Source organism: Ochotona curzoniae, unplaced genomic scaffold (genome assembly GCF_017591425.1).
Source record: "Ochotona curzoniae isolate NIBS_2020 unplaced genomic scaffold, NIBS_Ocur_1.0 contig_2318, whole genome shotgun sequence".
NCBI lineage: Eukaryota > Metazoa > Chordata > Mammalia > Lagomorpha > Ochotonidae > Ochotona > Ochotona curzoniae.
In genome coordinates this window covers 6675194-6697190 of record NW_024465419.1, presented here as the reverse complement: position 1 = coordinate 6697190, position 21997 = coordinate 6675194, and the positions used below count along the sequence as shown (strand labels likewise).

The following is a 21997-nucleotide window of genomic DNA, read 5'->3' as shown; positions in this document are numbered from 1 at the left end:
GACTTGAAGGAAACTCCTGGAGTCTGGCTTCAACCTCCGCTAGTACTACGCATGAGGACCATTTAGAGAGTGGACCAGCAGATCTCTCTTTCTGTTTCTTTCTGTCTCTCCCTCTTTCTGTGTATATCTGTCTTTTAAAAACATGTAAGTAAATCTTTAAGAAATGACATATTTAAGAAATAAAACATACTATATGATATGTGTATCATTTTTAGACACAGGTATAAATGAAACAATAAGAAATCTATAAAAGAAAAATCAAATCATATATTTAAAATTATCACTAATACTATGATTTTTCATGATACTTTTGGGGGAAGCAAGCAAAAAGCTAGAAACAGAGCTAGATCAGGCCAAAGAAGTATTCAAGAATTGAAAGACACTATTAGAAGGTCTAATATAAGAGTTATAGGAGTCCCAGAAGGTGCAGAAAGAGAAACTGAGTTTATAAATATATTTAATGAAATAATGAGGGAAAATTTCCTTATCTAGAGAAAGAATTGCGAAACAACATCCAGGATGGGAACAGAACTCCCAACAGGCTTGATCAAAAGTGATCTTCATGACACATGATCATCAAGCTTTCTTCAATTGAACATAAGGAAAAGATCCTTAAATGTGCACGTGAAAAAAAAAAACAACTGCCATATAAAGGAATGCTAATTAAACTCATAGGAAACTCGATAGTCAAGAAGAGATTGGAGTGACATATTACAGATTCGAACAGAAAAAAAAATTGTTGGTCTAGGATAACATACCCAGGAAAACTTTCTTTTGTCTTTGAAAATGAAACAACATTCTTCCACAGTAAAGAAAATTTAAAAGAATTTGCCTCTTCCAAACCTGCTCTACAAAGGATATTTCAAGATGTTCTCTTGACAAAGAAGAGGAACAGCACCCAATAAAACCAAAGACAAATATGAAGAACATCCCAGTAAAATGATAACAGAAGACTAAATCAAAGAACAACCCATTCCTAAAATGACAGGACCAAAGTACCATGCATACATATTAACCCTGAATGTAGATGGCTTAAGCTTGGACTGGATTAAAAACAAAATCCATCTATTTTTTGTCTAGAAGAGACACACTTCACCAACAAAAAGCAGAAGAAGCTATATCTCATGGATTTTGATGTGTTTGCTTTTGTTAGTTTCATCTCTTCAAAACAATTTCTTCTGATTAAATTATTCAGTGACTCATAGATCATACAGAAGCATCATTTCCTTCAAGAAGGCTCTTGATTTTCTTTTTCATTTCTTCAGCAACACATTAATCATTCAGTAGCATGTTACTTAACTTCATGGTATTGTTAATTTCTTTTTTCTTCCTGTTGTTGATTTTGTTTTGTGGCTTTTCATTTGAGGGGATGTACAGTATCTGTGTAATGGAGACTGTCATATCTAGTAACATGTTATTTAACTTCATGGCATTGTAGATTTCAATTTTTTCTTCCTACTGATTTTGTATTGTGACTTTTCATTTAAGTGGATGTATAGTAAGTGTGAAATGGAGACTAACATATCCAGATGTGAGGATACAATGTAGTATACATCTCCACTTCCAGACAAAGATGGACTCCCAATGAAACTGTTCATTGTATCTTGACAATAGGATGCTGGACTCTCTGCCATTGTCCGTGCCCACAATGATGGACGTATGACTGTGTATGAAGAACCATACTTGAGCAATGATAAAGAGGATCTTGGTGGAGGGGGTATTTGGAGGGGATAAGGAAAATTCCAGAAAGCTGTGGAACTGTATCATAAAATGATGATAATAATAATAATAAATAGATAAATAAATAAATAAATAAATAAAAGATTTTTAAAAATGTTGTCTGTAGGCATGCATAAAGGATATTTATAGTTGAAATAAAATGACATCATCAGATGTTTTAATATTAAGCAGTAAGAAAAAAATGAAATGAACCAAGAAGGAGAGGTTAAGAAAAGTGTCCCAGTGTTCATCGCTGTGAGAATTTAAAAGCTGAGACTTTCAACAAATAAGGCTTCTAGTGAGAGCAAATGCATCGCTAGGTCACTGTGAAACTGAAGGTATAAGAAGAAGAAGAAATGAGAATTACGTTCAATAAAAGAATGAGAAATTGATATTAAAAGTGATTACACTCTGTAGCATCTTTAATTGTCAAGATTAATTTTCCCTTTAAATCATGCTTTTTATCGGATTAAAATTTGTACATCTTTTGTCATCTAAACTCTCCTTTCAGTCTTTCTCACCCCAGATGCAATGAGCAGGCAGTGGAGCCATGGTTGTATCCCATTGAATAGCCACCATGTCTACTTTGCTCTCTCCTGTCTGTTACAAGACTACTGCCCAGATGCCGTATTTAACCATCTTTCTCACGTGTGCGGTGTTACTTGATCTATCCTTAGGAGTTCGGCCAAGTGTACAGGGAATGCATTGTTCATCTCTGCTTGAAGCAGTGGCGGTTCTCAACCTCAGCCACGCGCACACACACACGCACAAATACACGCACACACACACACACACTGTTTAAAGTTTTCTGGGGAAAGATTAATCCTCTAAATAACCAAAAGCAGAAATTTTAAAAATAGACTTATCTTATGTGTTTATAAACCTATGGAAACCATGGAATGTGATTGTACTTAGCAGAAACTTGCCATTTCTAGTTTTCCAATGGAAACTTCTTAGGGATTTGTAATGAAATAGGGTTTTCTTGATATGTGACGCCTTTTTTGAAACAATTTATTTATTTTTATTGTAAAGTCAGATGTACAGAGAGGAGGAGAGATAGAGAAGATCTTCCGTCCAATGATTCACTCCCAAAGTGGACACAATGGTTAAAGGTGAGCCAATCTGAAGGCAGGAGCCAGGAGCTTCTTTTGGGTCTCCCACACGGGTGCAGGGTCCCAAGGCTTTGGGCCGTCCTTTACTGCTTTCCCAGACCACAGGCAGGGAGCTGGATGGGAAGCAGGCAGCCTGGATTAGAACCTGTAATCATACGGGATCCCGGGCGTACAAGGTGAGGACTTTAACCACTAGGCTATCACGCTGGGCCCAATATGTGAAGTCTTATCATTTATCTGAAGATTCACATGATTTCAACCAATAATTGAATTTCAGAGAATTTTAAAAAATCTGTTATTAAAACATCATTTTGTATGGAGTTGATAATAACAATTTCTGCATAATTTGTGCGGGTTATCTTTAGTACATTAAAAGACCTGACTATGGGAACAGGTCGTAAGCGAAGGATGGACACAGCACATTGTTCCTTGGTATTAGGAAGTCTGTACTTTCACTCACATCGTGTCTTAATAATGCAGGGACAAATTAACATCATACTGGAAGGCAACTATGGTATGAAATATGTCCTTTTTTGAAAATTTACAGAAAGGGTGCCATTAATAATTCCTGCATTAAAAATTCACTTTATTGCTTTGATAGAATTCAGAGCTTGGGTCAAACACCTCTTCTCAAATGCTAATCCATCATGGAGTATTTCTGTCTCTAATTTGAGTGTCATTGTTACTTTTGCTCATAATTCCTTAATGCCTAAGCAATGAAAAGTTTGAACTCTATGCCTTTAATAATAAGCAATAAGTTATGTCCAGAAATGATCAGATGCGTTTCAAGACGCTTATTTTTTTAGGATTGAAGCATACGTGTAAATATTTCATTTTAATTTACCAGCTACTTTCTATTTAGCCGTTGAAAAATGTAAGCCATTGCATCGCGACCAAAAACTACTAGCTATTGATTCCTACAATGGTTCAATTTTTTATTTCATAAATGATAATTATGTCAAAATTGTCAGCTTTATTTCATAATTTATCACATTTCTTTCCTCCTTTCTATCAGTTTTCTTCGTTATATTTTTAAAAATGAAGGTAATGCAATTTTATGCAGTCACAAATTTTAATACAGAAAATAATCACTTTGGGGAGCTTATCAAAATGTAAATTTTGCATATTAGCAAATCTGGAGTGAGGCCAAAATAAATTATCCTGATATTTCATATCATCTTACAAAGACCTTGAAGGCTTCTGCAATAATTTCTTGTACAGCAGGGAATAAAATTAGTTGTTTTTTTTTTATTTGTTTGTTTTTTACTGAGGCACAAATTAAAACTATGTATATATACTAGCATCAGGAAGATTTACATCACTTTAATGATTACTAGAAACTCTTCCCATAACTCCTCATCCCTTACTGTGAGTTTACAAAATCTGGCTGGTTTATCAAATACTTGATGAAGCAAGTGTCTTTGGATAAATTAGCGAAAATAAACTGTGCGTTCCTTTGACTCTAGCTGGTGTGAGTAACCTCCAAAAGGCCACTGTCTGACCTCAGTGTGCATCATGGTAATGAAAGGAGCAGTGCACAAAAGCTTGACTCCCTACCAGCCACAGCAGGCACTGACAATTCTTAATTGATCATGACATTGGGACTGTAGTTCTAAGTTACAAGAACCATGGATATGCTTGACCAAGATTTATCAGCTCCATCATAGAGTGCCAATATTTTCATCCAAGAGCTGGGAACAATTTGCCAAGTTGCATTTTAGAGAAAATAATTAATCCTTTTTGCTTAACATATCTTTTTTTAAAAAATTATGAGTCTTTCAAATTTACTCTTTATCTCTGTTAAGCCTGGCTTAAATGCATTACAAATACAATTAAATGTGAGTATATCAGTATTCTCAAAAATGGAAATAAGCTAAGAAATAGGCTTTGGGTAATCCTTCTGTACAGAAATATATGAGTGACACCTTTGCTTTGAATGGGGAATTTGCTGAACTCACGTAGAGCGTGTGACTCAGGAAGTGTGGCACAAAGCCCAGAACTTGTATTACTTAATAGCCCTACAAATAATCCAAAATGTACTCTCATTTGAGAACCACAAATGAATATAGCAATCTGGAGGCATAATCTTGGATTACTTTTGGGTTCCCCACAACTACGAAACTTACAACATGTTATCTAACTTTACAAACAGATGAACACATTGTTTCACCAAATTAGCCTTTAAGTACTTCCATTTGGTAAGAACCGAAAAAGATACAGATTTTTTTTAAGAATTTCTAATATAGGAGCTTATAAGTTGGTTATACACTGGCAGCGTTTTTCAACTGTTAACTGAATTAAAGATATAATTGCCAAGTACTTAGGAGAATGTCTAAAACGTAAACAGTCCCCTTTGGTTTAGAGAGATATAGGTTTCAGATGCTGAGGGAAGATAAATAGAGATAATGCATTGGTAAATAAATGGCAGGTTAATGAGGAACAGCAGATTGTTGATACATGGATGACAGACATATTGGTAGGCGATCAATAAATGATAGGTAGGTAGATGAATGGCACATAAATTGCTGGAGCATAAGGATGTGATGATCTGTCTTTTGCTAGGTACCGTACAAATAGAAAACACACCATCCTGAGAGACAGAAGGGTGCAGGTGCAAAGCACTTCATTCTAAACAAAAAAGCATGAGTTAATACTCTAGTTGAACACCTTATCAACTTGGGAGGCTTTCCTTTTGTCTTTTGATATTCAATGTCTTCATTTCTAGAGCAGAGATAATAAGATCAAAAAAAAATACATATTACTATCAGATTAGTCATGTAGTCTACCTCACGGAAGAATTGCACGTCGTCGGTCATATAATTGTTGACAATCAAACACTCTAACTCCTTCTAGAGTAAACTTTATAGATGCATGATTCTGTTAGAATAGAAGAGATGCAGGGATAGGAGGCACACAGTTGGAGGACTCCCAATGTAGTCAGGCCATTGCATGGGATACCAGCGGATATGAACGATTTTCAGGTCCTAGCACAGGTCACCAGAATTGTAAGATTACTTACTTGTGTGAAGAAAACTTCAAAACCACCCAGGGTTAATACCATTTTTGGTAACTGACCCAAACAATGCAACTCTATCCTTTGGAAGGGTTTTACAATATTAATTGCAACTACTCAACCTGACTACATGAGGAAACAGGCAGTGTTGTGAGCAAATGAGCCTGTGTCTGCTCCAATAAACCTATTTATGTACACTGAAAGTTACATTTTTAAGTCATGTCCATTTTCCATTGAATAATATTCCTTCTTGACTTTTTGCATGCCCTAAATAATGGGTGAAAAATTAGACTTGCTGCTGAAACTGTACTTCATGGACTTTCAAACTAGATTATTCCCAAGATCCTTTATGCTGTCAAACTCTTGATTCTGTTATTATGATTGACCCTTGAGTCATTCTTATACTCAATCTGATTTCTACATATCTACCTGGTATTCATCCTATAAATAATCTTAGAGTTGCAAGCTCATAATTTTGAAGGTTAATCCAACAGGAAAAATAGCCATTCCCAGATATTTAACTATAATCTTCATTTATCAAATGATAACTTAATTCTCTTCCTTTAAAAAATAAGCTTCTGGGGCCCAGCGCGGTGGCGCAGTGGTTAAGGTCCTCACCTTGCACGCCTGGGATCCCATATGGGCACCGGTTCTAATCCCGGCAGCCCCGCTTCCCTTCCAGCTCCCTGCCTGTGGCCCAGGAAAGCAGACGAGGATGGCCCAAAGCCATCCGTGTAGGAGACCCGGAAGAGGCTCCTGTCTTCGGATTGGCATAGTATCGGCCGTTGCGCTCACTTGGGGAGTGAATCATCGGACGGAAGATCTTCCTCTCTGTCTCTCCTCTCTGTATATCCGCCTTTCCAATAAAAAAATAATAAAAATAAATCTTTTAAAAAAATAAGCTTCTGAAATTTATAAAGTTGGCCATCATAATTCTAAACTGAATATAAAAATTGCCAAGACATGGGCCAAGAGTAATCATTCATTCAGTTGCATTTAATTAAATAAACCTAAACTAAGCCATCAAATAGAATCAAAGATGGACGATCCTTGGATGTCTTTGTTCTTTGTTTGTGCTTATTTAGCAAAAACAAGTAATGTTAACATTTCTTTCTTGTTGGTTTTCATTTAGCACATACAACTAGCAAAAGAAACAATTTTTGGACTCCCAGACATGTTGGTTATTAAATCTTGCATTATTTCAAATTTCTCTGTGTTCATTACTTTTTTAGATTTTTTTATCTTGTCTTTACTTTTGACACAGAAATAAGAGCCAAGTTATTACCTTTATTAAAATAAATTCTAGATTTTTTATCCACATTAGTACTGTTCTATTTAGACTTTATTGTTGCCATAAAATTTTAAATGTAATTTTTATTAGGACAAATTGCTTTCTTTGAGTGCACCAAATTCTGAGTTTAATATCCTCATTGTAGATTTAGGAATATGTTAGATTTTCTTAGGCTGTAAGATAAAAGGTTTAAAAAATTCACATTTTTGAGTTTAGCATAGAATCATTCTCTAACAAACTGGGCTAATTGGCCATGGTGCTTCAGTATATTCCTAATTATCATTTATGTAGATATAAAGCTTAAGAGTTCTAAGTTTAAAAAATTAGAGTAAGAAAGATGTTTGGTTTAGCAGCTAAGCTACTGAGTTAGCTAGCCAAAATTGGCTATCAGCTGGTTCATGTCCCGGATTCTCTGCTCCTCATTCAGCTCCCCGGTTATGTCTAGGAAAACCAGCGCAGAGTGGCCGAGGGCCTTAGGATCCTGCATCTGTATGGGAAAAGGCTCCTGGCTTTGGGTTTCAGATGGGCTTGGCTTTGGCCATGGCAGCAGTTTGGGAAGCAAACCAGAGAATGGAGGATCATTCTGTCTCTGCTTCTCTCTGTGGATCTCTCAATGAAAATAAGTAAATCTTAAAAAAAAATAAAATAAAGGAGAAAATTGTTGACCTGCTGTTCCTACAGTTTATGATATGGCATTTTATATTAGAGTGTTGTGGTCCGTGTGCCAGGTGGATCATTTAAAATTTGTGCTAATACAGACAGTGGGAGGACTCTGGCAATGGCTCCAGCAGTTGGATTCCTGTCACAGGAAGACCTCCAGGTTCCCAAATTGACCTCAAAGTTCCCATCTTTGGCTTAGCTCAGATATGGCTATGGTAGGTACTTTAGAAATGAACCTGTGGGTGGGAGTTCTGTCTCTTTTTGTTTCCCTGCCTCTTCAGTTAAAAAATATAAAATACATAAACATGTATAAAATTGGGTTTAGTGTGGCCATATCTACAGCATAAGAAATAAAACTCAGATTCAAGGGAAATGTTCTCTGTGCTCCCTTGCTCACCAAGAGATCCTACTGTGCACCTGTTCTGCCATCCAGCAACCACGTCAGAGTTCAGCCCAGTGTGACCACATCATTTGGACTATGAAACTGCAAAATGATGGGCAAATTGAGTTATGCCCTTTCTCAGATAACTTCTCTTAGAAGTTTGACGCATTGTTGCAATGAGTATCAGTTTTATCTGCTTCCTCCAGGCCTTGTAGATCTGACCTGAAGATGGTCCATGGAATCTTCAAAAATCAGTAGTTGAGATAATATGTTTAATGAAAATTTTTGATAAATCCTAATTTAGCTCCTCAGAATCATTCTCAGGTTCTTATAAAATAAAATGAATAAAAATACCCATTTCAATGTGCTTAGAGTACTACCTGAGAGAGTATTTGTGTTGGAATTATTTGAGAAACCAGTACCATTAAAAATAGTCATACTTTTAAGAATACTGTATACTAAATAAACACATTTTTGTTTTTACTCACAGAAATGGTATTATATGCATAAATTTTATTTCTCAAAGAAAATAATAATCTATTAACTTCTCTAAATGTTAGTCCATCCTCCTCAAAACTAAGGTGTTAGACCAGACTAAAAACAGTAAGACTGAGGGAAATTTGAATTCTTCACATTTTCAAACTAAGAAGTGAAAATAGAGAGACAATCCCTGATATATTATCTATCTGTCAACTCTAGTGACTGTGTAAAAACTAGCAATGTGTCTGGAGATTCTGCCATCCTTTTCTGCATCATTACAATACACACTTCATCTGTCTTGTATCTGCAGTCGTGTTTATTTATTTCAAAAATCCAATTTACTTTCTTTTTAAAATATCCATTACCTTATGTACTCATGATTTTAAGTATACCCTTTATTCTTCAGCAGTATATTAAAAATTACAAAAAAAAATGTTAGCTCCTAATAAAAAAATGAATAGTAAATAAGCATCGTGAAACTAACATTGTCAGTTAATTGATGAGCTCTGTTTAGCCTTTACTTTCTATTCTTCAGCACTAATGTGGACTCCAGCAACACAGCGAAACTGATGTTTTTATATGAAATCCAACTGGAAATTAGTTTGGTGTTTTTAGAGGAGTGTTGTTTTTCAACCGAGTTTTTCTCAGAGGGCACTAGTCCACATTTAAGTGTCTCAACTTCTTATGAAATTGTTTGCAATCTGATTCCTAAGCTGCCATGCAATATCCTTGAAGCAAAGAACTCTGTTACATATCTGAGCAGAACTTCAGCACCCTAAATCATTGCAAAATGTAAAACAAAAAGGAGCAGTATGATATACCAAAAGAAAAGAGGGAATCATGTTAAAAGGGAGAATAATGATAAAAAAAAGAAAAAAATAAATTTCCAGAGAAACCTAACTATAAATGTTAAGCTAACGATGAAAAAAATCACTTTAAAATTAGTATTACAAAATGTCAACTAAAAGACATCTGTACATTAAAACTAAAAGACATCTGTCAACTAAAAGGCTATCTGTAATTGGCTCCTAACGTCAGCACAACAAGCACTACTATTATAGCTGTTTGGGAGTGAAGCATTGAATGGAAGACACTTTTCTCACCCTCCCTCCATTTCCCTCCTTGTCTTTCAAGTGAAAAAAAAAACACATCTTTTGAAAAAGGAGAAACACACATGAAATACACAGAGACTACTTGGAAATAGTTGTAGGAAAATATGCTAAATCAGCACCAATCCAAAGAAAGACTAAACAAATCAGAATAATCAGTATTTGTTTCCTTATAAGGAGTATTAAAAATTTAATTTCAGACAAATCATATTTCAAAAACATATGATATTCAGTTAAAGAAAAACCATAAGTAATAACAGAGATGAATTCATTTGATTACATAATAATCCTCATATCTAATAGCAGAGCATCAAAATATGTCAAAGTGAGAGCACTCTAGGGACACATGAATGAAGGCATTTTTGCATGTCATGATTCATCATGCCTCCATCAAGAAATGGACAGGTGCAGGAGACTGATATCAGCTAGCACACAGTAGAGGTAAACAGCACAATTAGTCAAATTAGTTTAATTGGCATCTATAAAATATTTCATCAAACAACAGCAGAATGCACTTTTTCTCAAATTCACATGGGCTATTCATCAAGTGAATCCCATTCTGAGTTATAAATCACATCTTAATCATTTTAGAATAGAAATCATGTAAAACCTATTCCCAGGCCACAGTGAGATGAAAACGGAAATCAGTAACAGAAAGACAGCTGGAGAATGATCAAGAGCGCCTCGGACCAAGCAAGCCTTGTAAAGTAACATTTAAAATCTTTTAACTGTATGGAAAACAAAACACGACTTATTAAAATGTGTAGCAAGTATCAAAATCAATGCTTAGTTTTAAAATATCAATTTTATGTGCTTATTAGAAATAAAGACATATGTAAACTCAATAATCTAATTTTACTACCTTGGAAATGAGATATATAAATTAAATCCAAAATATTTTTTAAAAGAAATTGGATTGAAAGTCAATGAAATTGAAAATAGTGAATTAGGAAATTTTATTAAAGCAATAAACCTACAGAGAAAAAAGTAAGGGGAGAGAATATCCAGGTTAGCACCATTAGAAATGAAAGAGAATTTACTATTGCTAATTACACAAATATGAATAGGACCATGAGAAGTATTCTGATCAGATCTAAGTACTCACTGTTTTAATAAATTGCATCAAATTCAGCAATTCTTTGAAGTACAATGTCTACCAAAACTTGTACCAGAAAAGATCAATGAAACAGAACCACAAGAAGTGAGCTCAATCATGTATAACCAACTAATCTTTGATAAGAAGATGGAACATAACCCAGGTGCAAAGGTTGCTTTCATGAAGAAATGCTGTTGGGACAGTTGGATATCAGCCTTCAGAAGTAACAAGCAAGATGCCCTCCTATCACCTTATACAATGATCAGCTCTAAATGAATAAAATAACTAAATATGAACCCACAAATCATCTGATCAATAGAGAAAAACATAGGAAACACTCTACCATATCTAAATATTGGTAAAGATCTCACCAAGGGCCTGGTGTGATGACTCAATTGGCTAACCCTATGCCTGCAAGGACAGGGATCACTTTTTTGGCATCAGGTCATTTCCCAGCTGCTCTAGTTCCATCGTTCTTCCTACTTATGGTCTGTGAAAGCAGCAGAAGATGGTCTAGAGCCTTGGGACACTGCGTCCACACAGGAGACCTGGAAGAAGCTCCTGACTCCTGGCTTCACCTCCGACCATTGCGGACATCTGGGGGAATGGTCCAGTGAATGGAAGATCGTTCCCTCTGTCTCCCCTTTTCTCTATTCTCTGTCAAAGAAAAGAAAGAAAGAGAAGAAAAGAAAAGGAAAGGAAAGGAAAGAAAAGAAAAGAAAAGGAAAGAAGAGAAAAGAAAAGAAAAGAAGGAAAAGAAAAGAAAAGGAAAGAAAAGAAAAGAAAAGAAAAGAAGGAAAAGAAAAGAAAAGTTACCAAAAGCACAGGCAAAACCAAAAGGAACAAATAAAACTACTTCAAAGTAACAAGCCTCTGTACATCACAGCAAACAATCAATAAGGCAAAAAAGCAATTAGTAAAATGGTAAAAAAAAAAAATCATTGTACATACACAGCAGATAGGGGACTAATAACTTGGATTTGCAAGAAGTTTCTAAATTTAGCAACATAAACAATCCTTTTAATAAATCTATGAAGGAGACGGGCAGGCAGTATTGAAAAATATAAATTAAAATGGGTAATAGACATGAAAAAAAAAAAGATCAGGCTCTTAGCTATTAGGGGAAATACAAATAAGAACAATTAAGTTTTACTTAGCTCCAGTGAGATAGGCCTGCATTTGAAAATCTACTAACAACATCTGCTGGTATGGATGTGGTAGGGGTGTAAGTTAGTACGACCACTATGGAATTCATGATGGAGAGCATTAAGACAATTGAAAACTGAGCTACCATGTGACCCAGGCCTCTCACTACTGGGAATATATCCAGAATGTGAAATATACATTTGGAAAAGTGACATACACCTCATATTTATGGCAGCACAATTCACAATAGTGAAAATATGGGAACAACCCAGATATCCATTGAAAAAGGAAATGGATATCTACATATACCAAAAAAAGAAAAAAATTCCACCAATTGTAACAAAATGGTTCCAACTAGAGACTGTTGTTTTCACTGAAATAAGTCAATTCCAAAAGGATAAATATTACATATTCTCTCAAATATCAGTCAACATTCATGGAAAATACAAAACAAAAAGATATATAGGTAGACAGGTGTGCATATATTCTTGCAGATGAACTGTATAATGGAGACAAACATAACTGAAAGTGAAAATACATTACACTATACATCTTTACTCCTGAATAAAAGGACCGCCAATAGGATACCACACTTTCTACCATTGTCCATATCTACAATGCCACGATACACTTAAATAGCAGAATGTTGGATCTGTGAACATTGTTGATTATGGGGAAAACATGGTGTGGGAGAGAATGGGAAAGGAGAAAGGTCAAATGGAATGGGGAGATTCCTACGCCTATGAAACTCTATCATGGAAAATGAAAGAAGGAAGGGAAGACCCATCAAAGGAAGGAAGAAAAGACAGAGAGAACAGATGTACTCTAATATTTTCTCCCCACTTATAAATACATAAAGATGGAACGTAAGTAAAAACTTTCCACAAGGAAAATCTCTAGTTCAGCTGCTCAAAAAGTCCAGCCCACTGCGATATTGAAGAAATAGTGAAATCCTTCACAAGGTTTTCACTAACAGAAGATGAAGAAGACCACAGCAGTTTGTTGTATGTGGACATTATTATCCTGTTATCAAAAGCAGATCAGAAAGGCATAAAAAAAGAAATATGTATCAGTATTGCTTAAGAATATAAGGTTACAAATCTGCTATGAAATTCAAGAACCATAATGCAATATTCTATTTATCCCCAAATCGTAAGATTTTTTTTAACTCCTAAAAATAAATTGACTTAAATTTTGCATATAAATGGAATAAACATTAAAAAAAAAACCTGTTTGGAATATTTTTAAATTTGAGAAAATACATTTGTACACCCAATATGTTTGGTGATAAAACACACACATACACACACACACACGCATACACACTGAAGAAGCTAGAAATAAAAATCTCTCCACCTGATTGAGTGCGTAGCATCTATAACTCATGTTTTATTTAGTAATGAAAGGTTAAGTATCTGCCCCCTAAAGTCGGGAACGAGGCAAGGATCTATAGTGATCACTTAAATTCATCTATGTAGTAGAAATTCTGGTCAGGGCAATAAGGGAAAAAGTCATTAAAGCACATGCATGAGTGTTTTGGAAAAAAATAAGTGAAACAATACTAGCAAATATTGTCTTAAAGTTAATTTTTAAGGCAGAGGTCAAGTTACAAAGAGCAAAGGGAGGGGAGGTGGGAGAAAGAGAGAGAGGATTTTTCCACTGCTGATTTGCTTCCTAAATGGCCTCAACCGCTTAAAAGTGACTAGTTCAGGGGGTCCAAGCGCTTCTTCCAGGGCTCCCAAATGTGTGGAAGGGATGCAGGGACTTAGTCCATCCTCTGCTATTTTTGAGGCACATTAGCAAGGAGGTGGTTGGGAACTGGATCGGCCAGGACTTGAACGAGTGATCATGTGGGATACTAGGATCACAGTCAATGGTTTTACCCAGTGCCCTGCAATGCCAGCTGCAGCAGACATTATATTTACAAAGACAAGTGTGTACCCATGTCCACACAGGAAGCTATTTTAAATTATAGACATGCTAAGTGAGCCAGCAGCCTGTAAGATGAAGGTTTAAATTCAAGTTTTCTATCTGTGCATGAGCTATCTGCAATTCAAAAATTACATCGAGTAGATTTCCACTGAGAATTATCCCTCAAATGAAGATCAGTGAACAGAGAGAAAACTCTATTAGGTTCCTAAGGCTACTCTATCATAGTGTCATACACTAGGTGGCTTTAAATAGCACAACTTTATTGTCTTGCACTTCTGCAAAATTGTTCTACTCTTCAATCATTAACATATGGCTTGTTAGAGTTATAAGCCGGTTTGGATTATCCTAAAATTCGCGAAGTTCAGTAAAAATCACACTTGAATACTATAAGCTGCTAAATATAAAAATCAAAATAGACAAGAGACAGCTGAATAGTACCCTATAACCATTTAAGGTTTATATTAAACATTTTAAGGTATATACTAAACTTGAGATATCAATGAAGTAGTTATAGGATGTGGTTAAGAATTTGCATTTTCTACCATATGGGTCACTCAAAACCATGTCAATTAACTTCATGATGTTGAATATTGATGTTGAAGTTGTGTTATGGCTTTTCATCGGAGGGGATGATATTCTGCCAGCTTTACTTTCAGATCAAGGGTGGTCTCCCAAAGAAACTGTTGAATTTATCTGGACAGTATGAGCCTGGACTCTGCATGGTCCTTGCCAGCAATGAAGGAATAATGATTGTTTATGAGCTGTAGTACTGCAACAATATGGAGGAATTAAATACTGGGGGAGGGCTTGGGGAGTAATTGGGAGAATCCCAGAGCCTATGAAACTGTGTCATAAAATAAAATAATATATATAAAAAAGAAAGAAATCTAAAACAAAGGTTTCAACAAGGTTGCAGTTACTCTAAAATACAGATGAAAATATTTCTACTCCAGTTTTTTTTTTTTTGGTGGTTTTCCAACAATATTTCACACTCTGTAACTGGCATCTAGATAAGTACATCCTCTGTGATTTTTTTCAAGCCTTTTACAGTTTATTAATTCCCATGAAGAATTCACAAAACACCACAGATTAAGCCTCTGCAAATTCTTGACTCCTTTGGCTTTTTGCCAGCAGCAACATAGGTGTGGCCATTCCACAATTTTTTTTCATGTTATCATGTTATTTCTGCTGTTTTCTTGAGATATTTTTCTTCTCATATAGGCCATTTTTTTTCAAGTCTGAGTTCATTTTTCTTAGCATAATCTAAGTAATCATAAATCATGTCAAAGTCTGTTGTCTTGACACTATCCAAGTGAGTTAGGTATCCAGATGCAAAGGTGACACTGGGAGATGTCTTATATATTTTGGCTAGTTTTTCCATAACCTCTGTCTTTGGCACGGTCACCTTACCAAGATAAAGAACGTCACTAATCATCTTGTTTTTGCTCTGATGTAGTTTGTTGGTAGTGAACTTCCTGGACAGAAGTGCATATGTGCCTTTTTTTTTTTTTTTAATGACATCCCTTCTTGGGGACTCATTTTCCCTGAAGTGAAACAAAAGGATCCATTCACCTGACAAGTTTTCTAGCTTGAACCTGCCTGGATAAGCGAGAAGCCCAAGTAGGTGCTGTCAGGAAATTCCCCAGCTGCTGGGCTGCATCCAGCTGCAAGATGCCATCCTGTCACATGGTGTGTTCCCTGCCTCTTCATGTGGTCGTTGTCTTATAAAAACACCTGTCCTTTTGTGCTAGAGACCTAGGCTACTACATGACTTTTACTTCAACTGTTACATCTGAAGCATCTCTCTTTTAAATATGGTAATTTTCCCAAATAGTAACCAGGAGATAGGACTCTTGCTTGCTTATTTCAGTGAGGCAAGACAATCAGATGCGCAGAAATATGCATTCTGGAAATTAAAAATAATTTAGCAAAGATCTGAATAAATGGAAAAATGTCTCATAGACATTGACTATAAAAATGTAATATTGTTCAGATGCTTTTACTGCCAAAATTTATTTAAAGAAAAAATGAAATCCTTAGCAAAGTTTTAGGTACATTTTTTTTTGCACAAATGGACAAATATATTGTGAAATTTATATGAAAACATGTGAGATCTAGAATAGCTGAAATGTGACAAATTTTGAAAACTCAGGCTTCTAATTTCAAAACTCATCAAAAGTTTAATTGTGCGGCATTGAAATAAAGGTGATGTTTAGATCAGGGAAGTATAATTGAGAGTTGAAAAATACTTTCTTACCTAAGTTAAATTTATTTTCATTAGATTTGAGGAAGTAATAAAATTAAGTAATGGATAATATTCTATAATAAAGAGCCAGAATGATTGGATGGATACCCCATAGAAAAATATGAGGTTAGATCCCTATGTCTAACCATATAAAAGTTCACACTGATTGGTCCCAGTGTGGTAGCCTAGCTATGCACACAGCTGGATCCCACATGGGAGCCAGTTGTAATCCCAGTGGCCATGGAAAGCAGTCAAGAATAGCCCAAAGCCTTGAGACCCTGCACCCACTTAAGAGACCCTGTTTCCTGGCTTCCGATCAGTGCAGTTCCAGTCATTTAGGTAACTTAGGGAGTGAATCATCAGATCTTCCTCTCTGTCTCTCCTCTCTGAATAGCTGAATTTCCAATAAAAAATCAATGTTTAAAAAAGAGTTCTCCCAAAATTGAATAATAAAATTATTAGTGAAAATTACAAATAGGTCAGAGAAAAACAGAAAATGCTTTTTTCCCTTAGCTTTAAGAAAATAGCTTCTTCACTATGATATTTAAAAGCAATAAATAGATAAATAAATACATGACTATAGAGAGAAAGTGTGTGCCATGCAAATGATAAAAAGAATTTGTACATTGTTGAACACTGGCAAGAATATAAAACAAATCTGACATTAAATAGTAAAACACTGACCATTTCTGTTTCTACATAGCCCTGCTACAGAGAATGCATAAAGAACATTTTTGACTCAAAAAATAAAAAGAATTTAAATTTGGAACAGCAAGAGAGTACATCAACATCTGTGTAAGAAACAATATGTACATGTATAAATGCACCATAAGGAAATAAAATTCACTTACCATCATTAATCAATGATGACTGAGTAGTTGGCTTCCTGCTAACCACATAACAGACCTGAGTTCACAATTCCTGCCTTTGGCCTAGCCCTCCCCAGACCACTGTGGTCCATCAAGGAGTGAATCAGCAAATGGAAACTCCCCCTCTCTCATCTCTCTGCCTCCCTCTCTCTCTTTAGGGGGTATGTGTGTGTGAGAAAGAGAGAGAGAAAGAGAGAGAGACTCTTCTTATCAACTTAATTAGATAATTAAAATTAATACAAGTATATTTTTAGAGATTGGCTGACACAAAGCACACTCGGAAGATATATTCATAAAGCCAACAAATGAAAATACTAAGAATTTTAAAACTCTCCAGAATAGCCATGTTTCTGTAGCCATACATATGTATATTTATAATGAAAATTCACTGCCATGTCTTTTATATAAGACAAATGATAATGAGGAGATTTCATGAAAAGAAGAACAGGAGAGAATTAGATGACTCAGTGTTAAGTGTCATCTGGTCACAAAATGAGAACACATTTGCCAGGGAATTTCAATGCTCTGACTTTCTTGCCAGGAAATCCTCATAATTTGTCTGGAACTTGTGTTCTTAATCCCTGTGTCGCTGTGTACCACAGGCTCAAAGAGGAGGCACAGCTTGAGATATGTGCATTTGGTGTTCACTGGAATCAATGACAAACAGACTTATGTATGTTCAGCAATTTGTATCACACTGAAGAACCGTTAAGTTGTGAAAATGAGACTGTCTTTGTTCACTGTCAGCTAGTAAGTCTCCACAAATTCAAAGCCAAAGGAAAGTGCAACAGTGGTTCTAGGAGAAAGTGTCTAGCCAACCAAAACATGCTTTGTAGAAACTATTTCTACAAACAAGGGGAATTTCAAAAGTCTTATTTTAATTGTTTGCTTATAATTTATTCCAGAGGCAAAGAAACAGAGATGGAGGAGAAAAAGACACGGAAAGAACTACCTTTTGGTTATTGTTGTCCATGCCACTTATTGTTGAATTGAGCCAAGAATTCAATCCAAGTTCCACACATGTGTGTCAGGGACCTGACTACTTGAACCATCATTTCTGCTTCCTGAGGCATGCATAGGAAGCTAGGTTCAGGTGCTGGGGCTCAAACTTTAGCAACTGGAATATTGGCCAATGGATGCGTGGGTGATAGCAGAGAAAACAGTAATCAGTGACAACTCATGGAGTGGAAATGAGGAAGTACTTCTGATCTCAGGGATCACTGGCGACAAGGCTGTCAGAGTATCCTGATTCTACCAGGAACTGTGCTTTCATCTTGTGGCTTGATGACACTTAACAGTTGAGTCCTGTAATCCCTTCCCCTGTTTTCTCTTCTAAATCCCCCTCATGGGCCTGGCGTGGTAGCCTAGTGGCTAACGGCCTCATCTTGCACTCCCAGGATTCCATATGCGTGCCGGTTCTAATCCCGGCAGCCCTGCCTCTCATCCAGCTCCCTGTTGTGGCCTGGGAAAGCGGTAGAGGGTGGCCCAAAGCCTTGGGACCCTACTCCCACATGGGAGACCTGGAAGAGGCTCCTGGCTCCTATTTTTGGAGCAGCGCAGCACCAGCCATAGTGACCACTTGGGGAATGAATCATGGGATGGAAGATCTTTGTCTCTCCTCCTCTCTGTATATCTGACTTTCCAATAAAAAATTAATTAATTAATTAATTAAATCCCCTTCGTTATCACTTGTCTTCTAATACAAAACTATGCCAGTGAATAATTACTGTAATACAATGATACATATTTGATATAATGTAGTATAATAAAATTATATGATCATGTAAGCATAAGTATTAAGGTATATAAAAGTTCACTAAAGCAAGTGTATAAAAATTAAATTTCAAAATTCTCCTGCATCAGAAAAATACTAATACTTCAAGTTCATTTTCTAAAAGCTTTTTGAATTAGCTTATTATCTGGGTATTTCCCTTTCCTCTTTTTATGAATCTATCCCCGCTGTTTGTTTACTCTGGACAAACGTTTCAAACATACATGCGGGAGTGGGTGTTGTGGAGCACTGAGTTTTGCTGCTACTTGAGATGTCTGCATTGCTTTCCAAAGTGCCTGATTCCAGCATCAGTGCTTCTGGTTGCGATCTAGCTTCCAACTAGATCAACTTGAGTATCTGTGTCCGTGCTACCCATATGGCATTGCCGGACCTAGCTGGAGTTCTAGGCTGCAGGATTCAGCCTGGCCCTGGAGCAAGCATTTGATGAGTCAACCAGTAAATGGAAGTTATCTGTTTGTCTTTCTCTTTGTGTGTGTCTCACATTCTGTCTTAAACGCTGCCTTTCAAATAAGAGAAAATAAAAATAAGCCACAAAAACTGTGTATCCTCCATCATGTTGCTTGTTAGATTAAGAGTGCATGGTTTACATATGTGAGATTTTCATTCCAGATGATGTAGTGACAACCTTAAAACCACTCTAATTTGATGTCCCTTGGGAAACAATTGGACAGTTTTTATTTCCTTGGAGCAGTAAGAATCCATTCAGATGTCATTAAAGGCTAGAATACTACTGAATGCATCATGCAGCACTTTATAAATTTGCCTAACATTAGAGAAGGATTCAAAGAAATCCCATTTATATCAATTTACTAGTCAAATAATTCCACGTTACTAACCCTTCTATGACTCTATTTTCTTGTCTATAAGATGGAATATGGTAACACAATACAGTGCTATTATGAATGATGCCTATAGAATATATGTAAATCAACTTACACTGTGTATAGCCTAAATTGAGCAATTATTAGTAGTATGTTAATTGTAATATTTTGCTAGTACAAACAAATGTAAACACAAACAAAACCAAAACCTTGTCACATTCTCTCTTGAAGATAGTTTCTTTTTCTTTGCTGGAAATGACATCAAGCCCGTTCTTGGGCTGACAACTGAATCATGGTAATTGTTGCATCTTTCAATGTTTCTCTTCCTCTTTGCTAAAACATTGTTAAGCTCACCACTTTCTCACCTCTGTGACTCCCACCTGGTCACAGACAGGCCCTGCTATTCTCAATCTGGGTTTCCCAGTTGACTCTAAAGTCTTCATTCCTAACCCTTGACTACAGGAGCACAATTTCTTGCCCACTGTCAGGAAAAAAAAAAAAAAAAAAAAAAAGATCAGTCTTTTGTAGCCAGCAATGTGTTCTCATCTGTGGTGCCTTATCACTGGATCCTAACATGCTTCCATTCATTTTTGTACCTTGGACCATATTGCTTTCTGAGAGTCAGTCTCTCCAACTCTGGAAGACCCAGTTTACCTTCATCTCAGAACCGCTAAGCTCTAGCTCCTTTCTTCTCGTAAGACTGATTCGATCTGTGCACATTTGTTTTTGAAGTCATTCTGATTTCCACTGACTCTGACCACCATATCTAAAATATCCTCCTATCCCCCATACTCCTGTGCACATAACATGGGTGTGTTACCTTCTGAGCTCTCACAGATTTTGTATAGTGATACACATTTGATATTTATTTCTCTTCCACTGGGTATATTAGAATACCCATCCTTCTCCATAAGATTAAGTGCTTAGGAAAGTCTCTGGCATACAGTAATTCAGTAAACGGTTGCAAGACTGACATGCTTAAGAAGAATTATAAAGCAAGAAAGTGAATATTTAGTTGTTTGTGAATGTGTTAGGATTTAGATTTTTGGACTACTAGAAATCAAATGTTTATTTAAAATATTATGATGCAATGGTATAACAAATCTCACAGATTATTTTCAAATAAAGAAAATGGATTATGTTGTGCATCCAATACAATGTGATAAATTGAAATTGCTTTTTCTGTAATTAAAAAATGACTTTCACAAATGCCAGGAAGAAGTTGATATAATGCATCATGACTTTGATCTAATTTATTTGTTTGAAAGAAAAAAAGCAATTAAATTTTAACAATCAAAATCCAGAGGAAAACAAATGAGCAAATAAAAAATAGATGAATAAACAGATAAGATAAAATGACACTTGAGTTTGAAGTCTGGTTTACTTTAACTGAGCTGCTAGTCATTACTGCTAGTCATAACAAAACTAGGGTGTGGCATCACAGCTTACTGGTTAAGTAGGGGATCCTACATGATTGCCAGTTTATGTCCTGGCAGCCCCGCTTCCCATCCAGCTCCCTGCCTGTGGCCTGGAAAAGCAGTCGAGGACGGCCCAAAGCCTTAGCCGCTGCACCTGTGTGTGTGACCTGGAACAGCTCCTGGCTCCTGGCTTTTGATCTGCTCAGCTCCTGCTCTTTCGGTCACTTGAAGACTGAATCAGTAAGTGGAAGATCTTTGTCTCTTCTCTTTGTGTGTCTTTTCAGTTAAAAAAAAAAAAAAAACTTTAATAAAATATCAAAAAAACAGGTTCCCATTACATACTCCCTTTAAGAAAAATGTGTAGCTTGGTTATATTTCCTCTCTCCTTGAATCTTTGGAATAAAAAAAAATTACTTCAGCAATATCATGCATATGTTTGAAATTCTTGCAGAATATTTGACCAATAAATAAATAGGCTATTATATAACGTAGTGTGTGTTTCGGTAGTCTTGTAACAAACTGCAATCTGAAAACACTTCCGAATTTGGAAGGTGTTAGCTTTCTTCACAAATCCCAAATGCCAAACACAGCAAGTGAGCCACAGGAGAGCTCCTTACTCCAGTGGGGGAGGCAACTGCCAGGTCGAGGGAAGGTAGGGACAGAGAGAGACAGAGAAAAGAGCAGAGCAAAAGCAGAGCAAAGGACAGAGGCATCTTACAGCCTTGAGGTGGGTGTGGGAACTGTGGGTCAGGGATTGGCAGATGTGGCTGCAGGTGGACACCTGGAATAACTGCCTCAGGGGATGGTGGAGCAGAGTCATCAAGTATGTGGGTCATAAATTGCAGGGACTTGGTAGAGAGCTCAGGTTAAACCTAAAAGGCTGGAAGTTCACTTATGTGATTGTGTCTGAAG

General features: G+C 36.2%; 1 protein-coding gene and 1 pseudogene across 1 annotated transcript in view; one reads left to right on the top strand and one right to left on the bottom strand.

The window, feature by feature from the left end:
- SNTG1 (syntrophin gamma 1) overlaps nt 1–21997 on the top strand; it is a 584956-nt gene that overhangs the window by 113394 nt on the left and 449565 nt on the right. The gene's annotated exons all lie outside the window — the stretch shown is intronic.
- Nucleotides 15013–21997, bottom strand: part of LOC121151345 — a 52320-nt pseudogene continuing 45335 nt past the window's right edge.